A 15034-nucleotide genomic window follows, 5' to 3' on the forward strand; every position below is an offset into this window, starting at 1 on the left:
AGATCATGACCTGAGCCGAAATCAGATGCCTAACCAACTGAGCCACCGACACGCCTGGATTTATGTATTTTTAGATACAATGTGCCTCCACATCCACATGTAAAATAATTAATTTATGAACTAAAACAAACACTAGAGAATAAGTTAACTCACTTGGCAGTTCTTTTTAAGTTCATTTTTATTGTGGTACAACACGCATGAATGTTACCATTTTAACCATTTTTAGGTGGACAATTCAGTGGCACTAAATACGTGCATAATATATACCATCACAACTATCTACTTCAAGAACTTTATCAAGATCCTGGGGTGCCTGGGTGGCTCAGTCGGTTAAGCGTCCGACTTTCAGCTCAGGTCACGATCTCGCGGTCTGTGAGTTCGAGCCCCGCGTCGGGCTCTGGGCTGATGGCTCAGAGCCTGGAGCCTGCTTCCGATTCTGTGTTTCCCTCTCTCTCTGCCCCTCCCCCGTTCATGCTCTGTCTCTCTGTCTCAAAAATAAATAAACGTTAAAAAAAAAAAAAAAAAGAACTTTATCAAGATCCCAAACATAAACTCTGTACCTATTAAACAGTAACTCTCCATTCCTCTTACTTCTTGGTAATCCCTATTCTACTTATAGATACTAATCCCTTAGCAAATCTTTTCTCACATTTTGTCAGTTGTCTTTTCACTTTCTTGATACTGTCCTTTGATGCACAATGTTTTTAGCTTTCGATGAAGTTCAATTGATGTATTTTTTAAAAAAATTTCCTGTGCTTTTGGTGTCATATCTATGGAATCACTGCCAAATCCAATGTTATGAAGATTTTCCCCTGTATAGTTTTAGCTCTTAAGTTTAGGTCTTTGATTGTTAGTTAATTTTTGTGTACAGCCCAACTTCCCTCTTTTGCATATGGCTATCCAGTTTCCCATCACCATTTGTTGAAAGGATTTAGTGCCCTTGTTAGAAATAATTTCACCATATATATAAGGGTTTATTTTGGGTGTCTGTATTCTATTCCACTGTTCTATATCTCTGTCTTAATGCAATACCATACAGTTTTAGTTACTGTAGCTTTGTATTGTTTTCAAATGAGGAAGTGTGAGTTCTTCAATTTTGTTTTCCTTTTTCAAGATTGTTTTGGCTGTTTTGGATTCTTTGATATTCCATATGAATTTTAGGATAGGTTTTCTCCTTCCAGAAAAAAACTGCTTTTGGAATTTTGATAGAAATTATACTAAATCTGTAGATTTCTTTGGGGAGTATTGTCAATTTAACGATATTAAGGCTTCCAACTCATGAACATGAGATGTTTTCCATTTATTTATGTCTTTCTTTTTTTTTTTTCTTTTTTTTTTTCAACATTTATTTATTTTTGGGACAGAGAGAGACAGAGCATGAACGGGGGAGGGGCAGAGAGAGAGGGAGACACAGAATTGGAAACAGGCTCCAGGCTCTGAGCCATCAGCCCAGAGCCTGACGCGGGGCTCGAACTCCCAGACCGCGAGATCGTGACCTGGCTGAAGTCGGCCGCTTAACCGACTGCGCCACCCAGGCGCCCCACGTCTTTCTTAATTTCTTTCAGCAAAGTGGACTAATGTGGGGCTCCAACTCAGGAACCATGAGATCATGACCTGAGCCGAAGTTGGATGCTTAACTGACTGAGCCACCCAGGCACCCCTAAATTTCTTTTTTAAATGTGTATGTTTACACTTATGAATTTCTAATGCAGTGTTTTCACATTGTAAGTTTAGGCATGTTTTGTTTTTATTTTCATTTGTCTCAAGGTATCTTCTAATTTCTCCGTTTGTAATTCCTAGCTTTATTCCATTGTGAACATAAAAGACACTCTGTAACTTGAATCTCCTTAAATTTGGATTTGTGTATTAGTTTCCTAGGGCTACCATAACAAAATATCATAGACTGGGTGGCTTAAAAAATAGAAATTTATTTTCTCATAGTTCTGGATGCTGTAAGTCCAAGATCAAAGTACCAGTAAGTCTGGTTTCTCTGGAGGCCTCTCTCCTTGGGTTTGCAGATGGTCACCTTTTCACTGCATCTTCATAACACTTTCTCTGTGTACGTCCATCACTCCTGGCTGTCTTAATACACCATACCTATCACATTGATCTGGGCTCCACCACATGACTTAATTTAACCTTATTATTAGCTCTTAAAGGCCCTATCTCTACTGTCAAATTTTAAGTTGCACAGGAGTGGTTCTGAATTTTGGAGGAACACAATTGCTTTGTGGCCTAACAATATTGTCTACGTTGAAGAATGTTCTATGTGCACTTAAGAAGAATGTGTGCACTCTGCAGTTTGGGTGTGGTATTCTATATATTAGGTCTAATTGGTTTATTGTGTTGTTCCAGTCCTCTTGTGTCTTATTGATCTTCTGTTCTGTCCATTATTGGAAGTGGGATACTGAAGTATTTTAGGCCTTTTTCTCCTTTCAAAAATTTTCAATTTTGCTTCATATATTTTTGGGGCTACTTTATTAGGTATGTATATGTTTAGAATTGTTACATCTTATTGTATTGAACCTTTTATCAATATATAATATCTGTCTTTGTCTCAGCTTTTTTAAAGTCCATTTTGTCTGACAATAACATATCCACTCTTGTTCTCTTTAGTTACAACCTGTATGGAATTTTATATACTTTTTATCTTTTTACTTTCAACCAATTTGTGACCTTATATTTAAATTGAGTCTCTTGTAGACAACATATAGATGGATCCTGTTATTTTTTTTTTGAAATCCAAAAAAAAAGTTTTTTTAATACTTTTTTCCATCCATTTACATTTAATGTGATTATTGATAAAGAAGGATTTATTTTTGCCATCTATGGATTGTTTTTGTATACCTTATTGTTTTTTATTTTTCACTTCCTTCAACATTTTTTGTATCAAAATATTAATAATTAAATATTAATGTCAATAATATGTATATAATATTTAGTTGATTTTTTTGTAGTGTAACATTTTAATTCCTTTCTTCTTTTCCTTTGTCTCTATTTTTTTTATTTTCTTAATGTTTACTTTGCAAATTACAGTTAAAATCTTAAACTTATAACAACCTATTTTGGAAAAGACCAATTAAGTTTCAATAGTATACAAATACTTTGTACCTGTAGTACATCTCCTTCCCTCCCTCTTTACATTGTATTGTCACAGATTACATTTTTATACACTGTATTCCCATTAACATAAATTTTAAATTCTTGGTGCATGCATTTTCCTATTAAATCATAGAGAACATTACAAACAATACCAAAAGTACGCTTTTATATTTCCTTCTGTAGTTACCATCACCAGCGTTCACATTTTTCTTAGGTTCAAGTTGCTAAACATTTCAACATGGAGGACTGCCTTTACTATTTCTTATAGGACAGGTCTATTGGTAATCAACACCCTTGGCTTCTGTTTATCTATAAATGTCTTAATATCTCTTTCATTCTTGAAAGATACTTTTGCAAGACATATAATTCTTGGTTGACAGTTTTGTTTTGTTTTTTTCCTTTCGGGATTTTAAATATGTCATCCAACTCCTTTCTGATACCAATTTTTTTTTTAATGAGAAATTATCTCCTAATATTTTTGAGGATCCCTGGTACCTGACAAGTATTTTCTCTCTTGTTTCTCTTTGTCTTTGGATTTTAACAATTTATTTTTTTTTTAATTTTTTTTTAACGTTTTATTTATTTTTGAGACAGAGAGAGACAGAGCATGAACGGGGGAGGGGCAGAGAGAGAGGGAGACATAGAATCGGAAGCAGCCCGACGCGGGGCTCGAACTCACAGACTGCGAGATCGTGACCTGAGCTGAAGTCGGCCGCTTAACCGACTGAGCCACCCAGGCGCCCCTGGATTTTAACAATTTTACTAGAATATGGTTTGGTATGGATCTCTTTCAGTTTATCTATCTTGGGAGACTGTTTAGTTTCTTAGATATGTATATTTATGTTTTTCCTCATATTTGGAACATTATTGGCCATCATTTCTTCAGATAGTATTTTTTTTTTTTTTAATGTTTTCTCTTTCTGTTTTCCTTCTGGTACTCCTATAATATGTATGTTCTACATTTGATGGTGTCCTTCAGGTACCTCAAGCTCTGTTCATTTTTCTGCATTCTTTTTTCTTTCTGTTCCTTGGACTATATAAGTTCAACAGTCTTAACTGCAAGTTCATTGATCTAAACAGTCACCTGTTTAAATATGCTATGGAGGTTCTCTAGTGAGTTTGAAAATTTAAGTTATTGTACTTTCGGTTCCAGAATTTTTTTTGAAAAAAAATTTTCTATATGTTCACTGAAATTTTCATTTTGTTCATATATTTTCCTTATTTCCTTTAGTTTTCTATCAATGGTTTCCTTTAATTCATTGTACACATTTAAGACAGTTGACTTCACATCTTTGACTAATAATTCCAATGAGTGGGTTTCCTCATTGATGGTTTCTGCCAAATTATTATTTTTTTTCCGTTAACAGGCCATTGTTTCCTGTTTCTTTGTGCATTTTGTAATTTTTGTTGAGAAGTGGACATTTGAGTATTATTTTGTGGTAAATGTGGAAATTTAATTGTCCTATTCTTCAGGGATTGTTGAACCTTATTTGTCGAGGGCTGGATTAATCTGTTTTGACTTTTCAATATTATTTTTTCAAGATGTGTGTTCCTTGTCATTTGTTGTGTCTGTTATTTCTGTTCCATTATCTCTGTGGTCAGCTAGTGAACTGATAACGATTTCTTAAATGTTTGGCTCCCAAAAGGGGGAAAGTAGACAAATACTGTCTCCTTAAGTGTCTTGGAAACCACGTCAGTCTATGGAGGTTAAAAAAACATCTACTAACCTCTTTGCCAGTTCCTCAGCAATCAAAAGCAGTTCTCAGCAATCAATACACAGCCCTGATATATTGCCCACCCTGGCTCCAGCATTCTGCACCAGGCTTGTGAAGCTGAGAATGTGGAATGGTAGTGCTACCACTTGAAAGGCTGAAATTCCCCCCAATTTACTCTGTATAAGAGTCTTCCCTGGAGCTACAAGCATTCAACTAGAATCAGTTCTTACCAGTACACTAGTTGTTTAGGTAGAAGTGTGCTTCCTACTCTACCATTTTTTGAGACATCACTCCCCTTACTTGTTCTCTTGACCCACCTGCTTAGATTAGGAAGAATGTGGTCATTTGTTGCTTACATGATCCCCTCTGTTTTGTTTTCCTCTATTGTAGAACATACTGCGCATTTGCTTATTGCACATTAGTCTCTGAGGAACCCAACAGTATAGTAACCAGTCCACATTTAAGTAGCCTCTCCCAAAGTTATTTGAATGAAGACCTTTTGGTTATATTCCTACGAAGTGGAATATAATGGAATATAATGGAATCCCATGGAAAAGTGTTCTGTGGGGCACTGCTGATACCTGCTTCACTTCTTTCCTCATATAAGCATAAATGATTGATTTCCTTCTCCTGTTTTAGATTTTCTAGATTACCATCATGGTGTTCATTTTTTTCCCTTTTATCACTGCATTAGTTTTCTATTTATTTCTTTTCAGGACATCCTGTAATTGTGTTGGGAAAAAAATGGCTTTCTGGCTGTCACAACTGAAAGACAGTACCACTCAGTAAACAAACTTTTCATCTTTGGCCTTGCTTTACTCCTAGCAATAAGAGTCAGCCATGTCTTCATTTCAAAGAAGCCCAGGTAGCAAACATAAAAGAGGAAAAAAGCAGCCATGAACAAGCCTATGGGCTCTACCTTGGCCCTCTGTCACTTACCAAACATAGGTTACACTGAAAACCCAGACCAGCTGACAGAGTTTCTCTTTTGGCATCATAATCTCTCAGGGCTCTAGCTATTGCTGGTGTCAAGAAGGTACTATGGACTGTGCCCCCCAAATCAACCCTGTCTCCCCATTTTACTACATAGCGCCATAACTCACCTCCTCCTCAAACCAAAAACTTAGGAGTCTCACTTCTTTCTTGACTTTCACATAGCACATCAAACCCATCCGGAAATCCTGTTGCCTCTGACTCCAAAACAGATCCCACATCTGCTGTTTACCATCCCAGTCCAAGTCACCGTCTTTCTCACACTTTAGCTACTTCCAAAGCCTCCAAGATGCCTTTACTCCAGCCTTCTACAGTCAGTCTCCACCAACTTCGAAGTGTGAACCAGATTACATTGCTCCTTTCCAGGACGAAGGAAGGATTCAGTATCACCTCTTTAACACTGTATCCAGGTTCTCCAACCTCACCTGCTGCTACCTCTGCCTGAGAATTTCCTGAGGCATATATCCCCGCACACACCCTACACCACCATACCATTCTGGCCTCTTAGACTTTGCTCACTCAGTCATTTGCTACTTCAAATGCCCTCACAGTCCTTTCCTTTATTCTTTCCAACTTAGCCTCCATAGCTTGGATAGGGGATCACCAACTCCAGGAAGCTACCCTTGACACTCTCAATCTATATTCTCCCCAGCATGTGGTGTACACACACACACACACACACACACACACACACCCCTCTACTGATCTTTCAGTTGTATTGCCCTCCTCACTGTCCTTTGGTATACTTTCTAAAGTCCTTTATAACTTCTCTATATTACCTTTCTCTTCCACCACTGAGTTCCTCAAGGGCAGAGATGATTTGTCATTTTGAATACTGTAACCCCGTCATCCAGCACAAGGCTTATTATAGCATATGTAAACATTCAATAAATGCTTCCTAATGAATGTACAAATCAGCAAAATATACTGATACATCCTGTCATCCAAATAGGGAGTGGGGCATCTAAGTGGCTCAGTCGGTGAAGCCTCAGACTCCTGATTTCAACTCAGGTCATGATCTCAGTTTGTGAGATCAAGCCCTGTGTCAGCCTCTGCACTGACAGCATGAAGCCTACTTGGGAATCTCTCTCTCCCTCTCTGCTCCTCCCTGTGCTCTTCCTCTCTCTCAAAAAAAAATAGACAAATAGGGACCATAACAAAACTGACAATGTCTTGATGGTTATTTAATACTCAACACTAATCAAATATTGAATGTCCTAGCATTCTAGCATAAAACTATGCTAGCATAACAAACCTAGCATAAAACTATGTGCCTAGCATTATTCTAGTCATTGGAAATACTGTAGGAAAAAAGACTGATTTAAAAGTTTTAGCTAATGTAATAAGACAGAAACAAGAGATATAACTATTAGGAAGGAAACAACAAAAGTATTATCATAAATGATATAACTATAAACAGAAACATTTTATTATACCAAACAGGCATCAAATTGATAAGAAAGTCTGCAGAACCCCAACAAATGTGAGTAAAAGTTAAGAAAACCAACTCTCAAAAGATAACCTGTCATAATATATATAAGAAAATACAAGATTATATTTTCTTATATATAAGAAAATATAAGAAAAAGTATTCAATGACCAGCTGCAGATACTCTATGAAGTTTATAAGTAACTGTATCAAGAAATTATAGCAGTGACAGCAACAATGCATACCTTTAACCCACTAAAACAGTTCCTAAAATCCACTCTGAAAAGCAATCTAAAATATATACTAAATTATATATATATGTGTGTGTGTGTATGTCTATTAAAAATTAATTTGTGTTAGAAAAAAAGTGAATATACACTATATGTTGAGAATATGGAAAAGAATAAAGAAATTATATAACCTGTAGTCATTAAAAATGTTGAGTGTGTACTGACGTGACTGCTGAGAAACCGACAGCATTGGGAACATTTATAACCTTCATAGGTTACTATGGTGACAATATATTGAAGAGCTCAAAACCCACCCATATTCTCTAAACAAGAATTTCCACTTTTAGAAATACTCTAAGAATATAATGAGAATGGAGTATAAGCACTTTCATTCAGGTACGGTTTCAAGCTGGGAAACAACTTCCCAAAATAGGAAGCAACCTTAAAATCTCAATAGAAGAGACTATTTAAATTATGACATATACATATAGCGAAGTACAAAGTAGTCATTAAAAATGATGTGAGGGGCACCTGGGTGGCTCAGTCGGTTGAGCCTCTGACTCTTGGCTTTGGCTGAGGTCATGATCTCACAGTTCATGAGATGTAGCCCTGCGTCAGGCTCAGCGCTGACAGCATGCTTGGGACTCTCTCTCTCTCTCTCTCTCTCTCTCTCTCTCTCTCTCTCTCTCCGTCTCTCCGCCACTCGCATGCACACACGCTCTCTTTCAAAATAAATAAAAAACATTAAAAAATTAAAAAGAAAGAGACAATGATGTGAATTTACTGATACAAAGAGGTATTCATTATAATGCAGAAAGTAGGATTTCACTCCTTCCCCAGATTATGATACATATTGTAAGGAAGGACAAAATTATCTGCCACACAGTACGTTAACAGATATTTTGAATGAATGAGTGAGTGGGTGTCCCAGGAGGTGTCCTGGTTGTCCCTTGATACACTATCACATATTCAACTTTTTCTGGTGCTCATCCTGGCTTTAGATTTGGTAGTGGGTCATATTCTATCAGCCAGATGAGTTCTACCTCCCTCTTTCTATAACTAGTATCACAGAAAACTCCTTTCTTCACATAAAAAAAAAAAATTCTGTTCAATTTGCTAAAATGTTTCTCTGGAATCATATTGAAACCTTTCAGTTTCCTTTAGCAATAAATTCTGTTTGTTCATTAGTTGATAAACTTTAAAACTGTGGTGGGGGCATGAGATTCATTAGACTACTATATTTTTATATGTTTGAGATTTTATACATTCATGACCTTTTTTTTAGAGGTTGCTTCTGGTAATACAATTCTATCACTGTATCATAATACAATTAATCCTAGGCAAGGCATTTTAGTTCTACCTTCATTCCCAGATTTGCTGAGGTGAGATAACAATTACATCTTATAGGAATTCAATACATAGAGAGGGCTCTAAACTCCTTTGGATAAGTAACCATTATTCAACTAAACTCCATTTATTGCTAAAGGACAAATGGAAGTGTCAGAAGTCTACTGATTCTGCTTTTTATAAATTCTTTTTTTAAAACTCTATGCTTTTATTTTTCTTTTTAAGTTTATTTATTTATTTTGAAATAGAGAGCGAATGAGCATGCATGCCTCAAGCAAGGGGAGGGGCAAAGAGAGAGGGAGGGAGAGAATCCTAAGCAGCCTCCACGCTGTCAGAGCAGAGTCCAACGTGAGGCTTAAGCCCATGAACCATGAGATCATGACCTGAGCTGAAATCAAGAGTCAGACACTTAACCAACTGAGCCACCCAGGCTCCCCTCTACTGATTCTTTTAAAAACTGTTTCCACGTTGAAAACAAGTTTGAATGAACACAAAAGACTTGTAATGGAAAAAGAGCAAACAGGCTACAAGGACAAAATATTAACTAATTAATTAATTTATTTATTTATTTTTAATTAAAAAAATTTTTAACGTTTACTCATTTTTTGAGACAGAGATGGAGTGTGAGTGGGGAAGGGGCAGAGAGAGAAGGAGACAAAGAATCTGAAGCAGGCACCAGGCTCTGAACCAACAGTAAGAGCCCGATGTGGGGCTCGAAATCACAAACTGTGAGTTCATGGCCTGTGTCGAAGGCAGACATTTAACCAACTGAGCCACCCAGGCGCCCCCAAGGACAAAATATTTATAATGGAAAGTTTCCACTAAAAGAAAAAGACTAGGGGCAGTGGCTTAGTCAGTGACTTAGTCAGTTGAGCATTTGACTTCAGCTCAGGTCATTATCTCGTGGTTTGTGAGTTCAAGCTTCACACTGGGCTCGCTGTTGTCAACCAGTCAGCGTAGAGCCCACTTTAGGTCCTCTGTCCCTCACCCTCTCTGCCCCTCTCCCACTAATGCGTTCTCTCGCTCTCTATCTTAAAAAAATTATATTAAAAAAAGACTAGTCATTTTTGTTATTTTGGCTTTTTTTTCTTTAACTATGAGCTATTTTTAAGTGACATCTAGACTAACTTCAGTTAACATTTGGATAAAAGAAATAAATTCTTAATTAAAATGCAGAAACTTCCAAACTATTAAGATAGATGGCCTAAATCACCTATATATGCATATCAATAAACGCATCTTTCAAAACACTTCCCATTCATCTCTCCTCCTAAAGTACCTAAAAAATACTATTACATTTTCTTTAAATTAAAAAAGTATCTTTTTTTTTTTTAGAAAAATCTCTATCTATATATAACAAGACATAATACAATTCAGGAAGCAATTTGGAAGGTTGTCAAGTCCTCTTGGAGACATGGAAACAGAGAAATCAGGTGGTTGATCAAATTCACAAAATTGAAATATCCATCAGAAAAGTGTTAATATTTATGATAGTGTTATGGACTGAACTGTGTCCCTTCCAAATTTATACGTTGAAGTCCTAACCTCTAGTAGCTTAGAATGTGACTACTTGGAGATAGGGACTTTAAAAAGGTAATTAAGTTAAAATGAGACCATTAGGAAGGACCCTAAGCTAACTAATATCCTTATAATGAGAGGAGATTTGGGTACACAAAGAAACATCAGGGGCATGTGCCCACACAAAGAAAAAACCACTTGAGGACAGAGCAAGAGTGTAGCCATCTACAAGCTAGCGAGAGAGGCCTCAGTGGAAACCAACCATTGGTAGCTTGATATCAAATTTCCAGACTCCAAAACCATGAGAAAATAAGCTTCTGTTGTTTAAGCCACCCAATCTGTGGTATTTGCTTTTAGGAGAGCCCTAGAAGCTAATAATAATAGTGTATCAGTTTGTCTGCTGGGTAATGAGGTGGCCAAGGAAGGAGAAGTGGTAATAGTCCTCCTATCCAAGTGACCCAGACTGCTCCTCCTGTCTCAGTGACCCTGATTGCTGTCTTGTGACCTGCTCTCTGCAAAATAACACTGTGATATAGATATTTTTCTATGAGAGGAAATAAAAATCTCTATCACTATGTTAAATTACCATCCATAGCAGAGATGTGCAGAACCTTATTTAATCCACCTCAACCTAACAGCTATTTAGGCTGGATTTAGATTTTAAGGTTTTAAGCAAAACATTTATGACTATATTTTCTGTACATATTTGAGTATTTTTATAGGATAAAGTACCAGTGGCAAAAGTTCTGTATCAAAGTGTATTCACATTAACGTTTGTGACATATTGCCAAAGAAGGTACCAAATTACAGTCCCACCAACATTTGGGAATTATCAGTGTTTTATAATTTTCATCAAGGTATCTTACTTTATATATATATATACACACACACATACATACATATATATATATACACATACATATATATATATATCTCCTTCTTTTGAGATGGTCATTTTGAGAAAGGTCACAATGACTCCAGAGAAATATATCAAATTATATCTATTTCAGATATTTTCACTTTTATAGAGGTAATAAAATTCTTACATAGCAATAATATCTGGTACCATTTGGCTTGGATAACAACACAAGCATTCTAAGTTGTCTTCCTAGAGATCAAAATTCATTTTCCATTGGATGGCATAACATATAAAAACAGTTAGGTCTCATATATTAAAATGGGCAAATGCAGGATTTCATTTCACTCTTATTCTATTAATCTACATTCCATTCACAGAGCAAAACTCCTCAAAGAATGAAAACCAAAAACATAACAGAGAAAAAGAAAATATCCAAATCAAGGTTAGAATTAATAATCTCTGCATATAGTACCACATAGGAAATTCCGTACAATTTCACACAGAAAATTTCCCCTGAAAGAATGAAAGAAGCAACCACCAAGGCAGCTTCCTCAATACAACCCAAAACTAAAAACCTTCCAAAGTCAAATGATAATAACTCATCCACTTATGAGGTCTAAGGAGCCAGTGGGATTTGAAAATTTTTTGTAAATATATTATCTTTGCAGATAATCTTGATTTAATTTTACTTCTCATGAGCCTAAGAAAGTGTCCCAACTTCAATACCTCTAAAACATCTTTCCTAAAGAACATTCACACTTAGACACTAATTTTTTTTATTAAAAAAGTATCATTTAATAAATATGTTTTGAAATACATAGAGGTGCACAAAAATATTAGAAGTTGAGGAGGGAGGAGATTAAAAACAAAGAATACCAACTTGCCCTTCCCATCAGAAATGAACTTAGACTTTATTGAAAGCAAAACCTAAATTATACAACGAAGCAAAAACTAGAGTGAGAAAGGAGAAGATGCTGAATGAGAACAGATTTCTGAGGGAAGACAGATTCAAGGTAACCAATTAGCACCCTGGTGCTCTGACACATGCTGCCATTAATTGCATCAGCATGGGGAAGGGAGGAGTATCCTAGCAGAGCCTTACCCAGAGACTGCTTTTAAGTCCTATTCCAGAAATTCATAAATTTAACATGATGTCAATAAATGCTGACGGGACTCCTGAGCGGTCATTTGAAAAAAATTCATTTCCTACTTAACCTATTACATAAATATAAATTCCAGGAGTCAAAGATTTAAATATAAAAAAATTGAAGGCAATTAATCCATAATGTATTAGAATAAACACAGAAAAAATTTTAATCTCACAGCAAGAAAGTTTTGACTTCTTTACTATCTATGATATAAAATGCAGAAACTACAAAAGATGGATAAATTCAGCCATGGAAAAGCACACTACCCTGCTTTTCAAAAACAAACAATTAGGGACACCTCCTGCCTAAAAAAGCTGAAAGACTAATGACAAATGGGGAGAAAACTCACTGTAATGTATACGATTGACAAGGAGCTATTTTTAGCATTTCTGAAGAGTTGATACAAATCGATAAGATGAAGACCAACAATCCAAGAGAAGAAAGGTCTAAAGTCATCAACAAGCATTTCATAGAAAATAATACATAAATGGTTCTTAAGCACAGGGAATGAAGCCCAAGCTTATATTACAGTAAAAGAAAAAAAGAAATGTAAAAAAAATTAAAATGATAAATTCCATTTTCTAGTTTTTAAATTGGCGAAGATCAATACAGTAGATTAATAAAAGGGAAATAGGCACTTTATGCACTGCTAGTGGAAATGTAAAATGGCGCCATCTGACAATGTTTCTTAAAGTTAAAGAGGTATATAACCTCTGATCCAGCAATAATACTTACAGAAATTCATCTTATAGCTCTCCCTCACACATGTTGGTAATGATGCAGTACTGTTTGCAATAACCAAATAGGAGGAGCAACAAATATGTCCAACCAAAGGGGCTGAATGAATAATAATGGTATCTTTAATTCAGAAGTCCATGCAAAACGAATGTAACAATTATTTCTATACTAGCATATTGTTACTGAATACTCTCCAACATGCATTTTTTAAAATAGAAAAGCATGGTACAAGGCTATTACGGTTGGATACCATTTTTGAAAAAAAAAAAAAAAAAAGAATAGTGGCAGGAAATACATATTTCTGCCTGCCAAAAAGAGTAGTGGCAGGAAATACATAAATGAGTTTATATTATATATGCATATGCACACACATACACAAACACCATCTCTGGATGGTGTGTAAGAACTGGTATCAGTGGTTCCTTTGGGTGATGAGAACTGAATGGCTGGGAAACAAATATGGGAAGGACTCACTGTTCACTGCGTATCTTTCAATACCTTTTGAAATCTGTATCATATGTATAAATACCTACTAGAAAAACCAATTAAATGCTTTTTAAATGAAATGAGAGGGGAAAAATCCATACTAAAGACACAGAGATTTGGAGGCACGATGATGCTTTATGGACCTACATAATGATTCTAAGAGTTTATCTGCTTATTTAAGGAAAAGATAAATCAACGTGATGCATCACATCAGCAAGAGAAAGGATAAAAACCATATGTTCATTTCAATACATGCAGAAAAAGCATTTGAAAAAGTACAACATCCAGGGCACCTGGGTGGCTCACTCAGTTAAATGTCCGACTTTGACTCAGGTCATGATTTCATGGTTTGTGAGTTCAAGCCCCCCATCAGGCTCTGTGCTGACAGCTCAGAGCCTGGAGCCTGCTTCAGATTTTCTGTCTCCCTCTCTCTCTTCCCCTCTCCCACTTCTGCTCTCTCTCTCTCAAAAATAAAAAAAAAAATTTTTTAAATTAAAAAGGAAAATAAAGAAAAAGTACAACATCCATTTATGATAAAAATCCTCAACAAAGTAGGGTTAGAGGGAATATATTTCAACATAATAAAGATCATCTGAAAACACAGAGCTAACATCTTACTCAATGGTGAAAAACTGAAAGTGTTTCCCTTAAGATCAGGATCAAGAGAAAGATGTCCTCACACCACTTTTATTCAACATAGTATTGGAAGTCCTAGCCACAGTAATCAGACAATAAAAAGAAGTAAAGGTCATCCAAATTGGTAAGGAAGAACTAAAACATTCATTATTTGCAGATGGCATGATTCTATGTTTGGAAAACCTTAAAGACTCCATCAAAAAACTACCAGAATTGATAAGTAAATTCAGTAAGCTTGCAGGATACAAAATCAATATACAGAAATCTATCTTATTTCTATGCATTAATAATAAAGTAGCAGAAAGAGAAATTAAGAAAACAATCCCATTTACAATTGCACCCAGAAGAATAAAATACCTGGGAATAAACTTTAACCCAAGAGGTAAATGACCTATACTCTGAAAACTGATGAAAGAAACTGAAATGACACAAAGAAGTGGAAAATATTCTGTGCTCATGGATTGGAAGAACAAATATTGTTAAACTGTCGATACTACCCAAAGCAATCTACAGATTTAAGGCAATCCCTATCAAAATATCAACAGCATTTTTCACAGCACTAGAACAAATAATCCTAAAATTTATATGGAACCACAAAAGACCTTGAATAACCAAAGCAATCTTGAAAAAAAAACAAAAAACAAAAAACAACCTGGAGGTATCACTATCCCAGATTTCAAGATATACTATAAAACTATAGTAAATCAAAACAGTATGGTACTGGCACAAACACAGACACATAAATGAATAAAACAGAATAGAGAGCCCAAAAATAAACCCACGATTATGTGGTCAATTAATCTACAAAAAAAAGGAGGCAAGAATATGCGATG

General features: G+C 35.7%; 1 protein-coding gene across 1 annotated transcript in view; it reads right to left on the reverse strand.

Annotated features, from left to right (window-relative positions):
• SPIDR (scaffold protein involved in DNA repair) overlaps window positions 1–15034 on the reverse strand; it is a 490431-nt gene that overhangs the window by 244851 nt on the left and 230546 nt on the right. The window lies entirely within an intron of this gene.

The sequence above is a fragment of the Leopardus geoffroyi genome, chromosome C3 (genome assembly GCF_018350155.1).
Source record: "Leopardus geoffroyi isolate Oge1 chromosome C3, O.geoffroyi_Oge1_pat1.0, whole genome shotgun sequence".
Taxonomy (NCBI): domain Eukaryota; kingdom Metazoa; phylum Chordata; class Mammalia; order Carnivora; family Felidae; genus Leopardus; species Leopardus geoffroyi.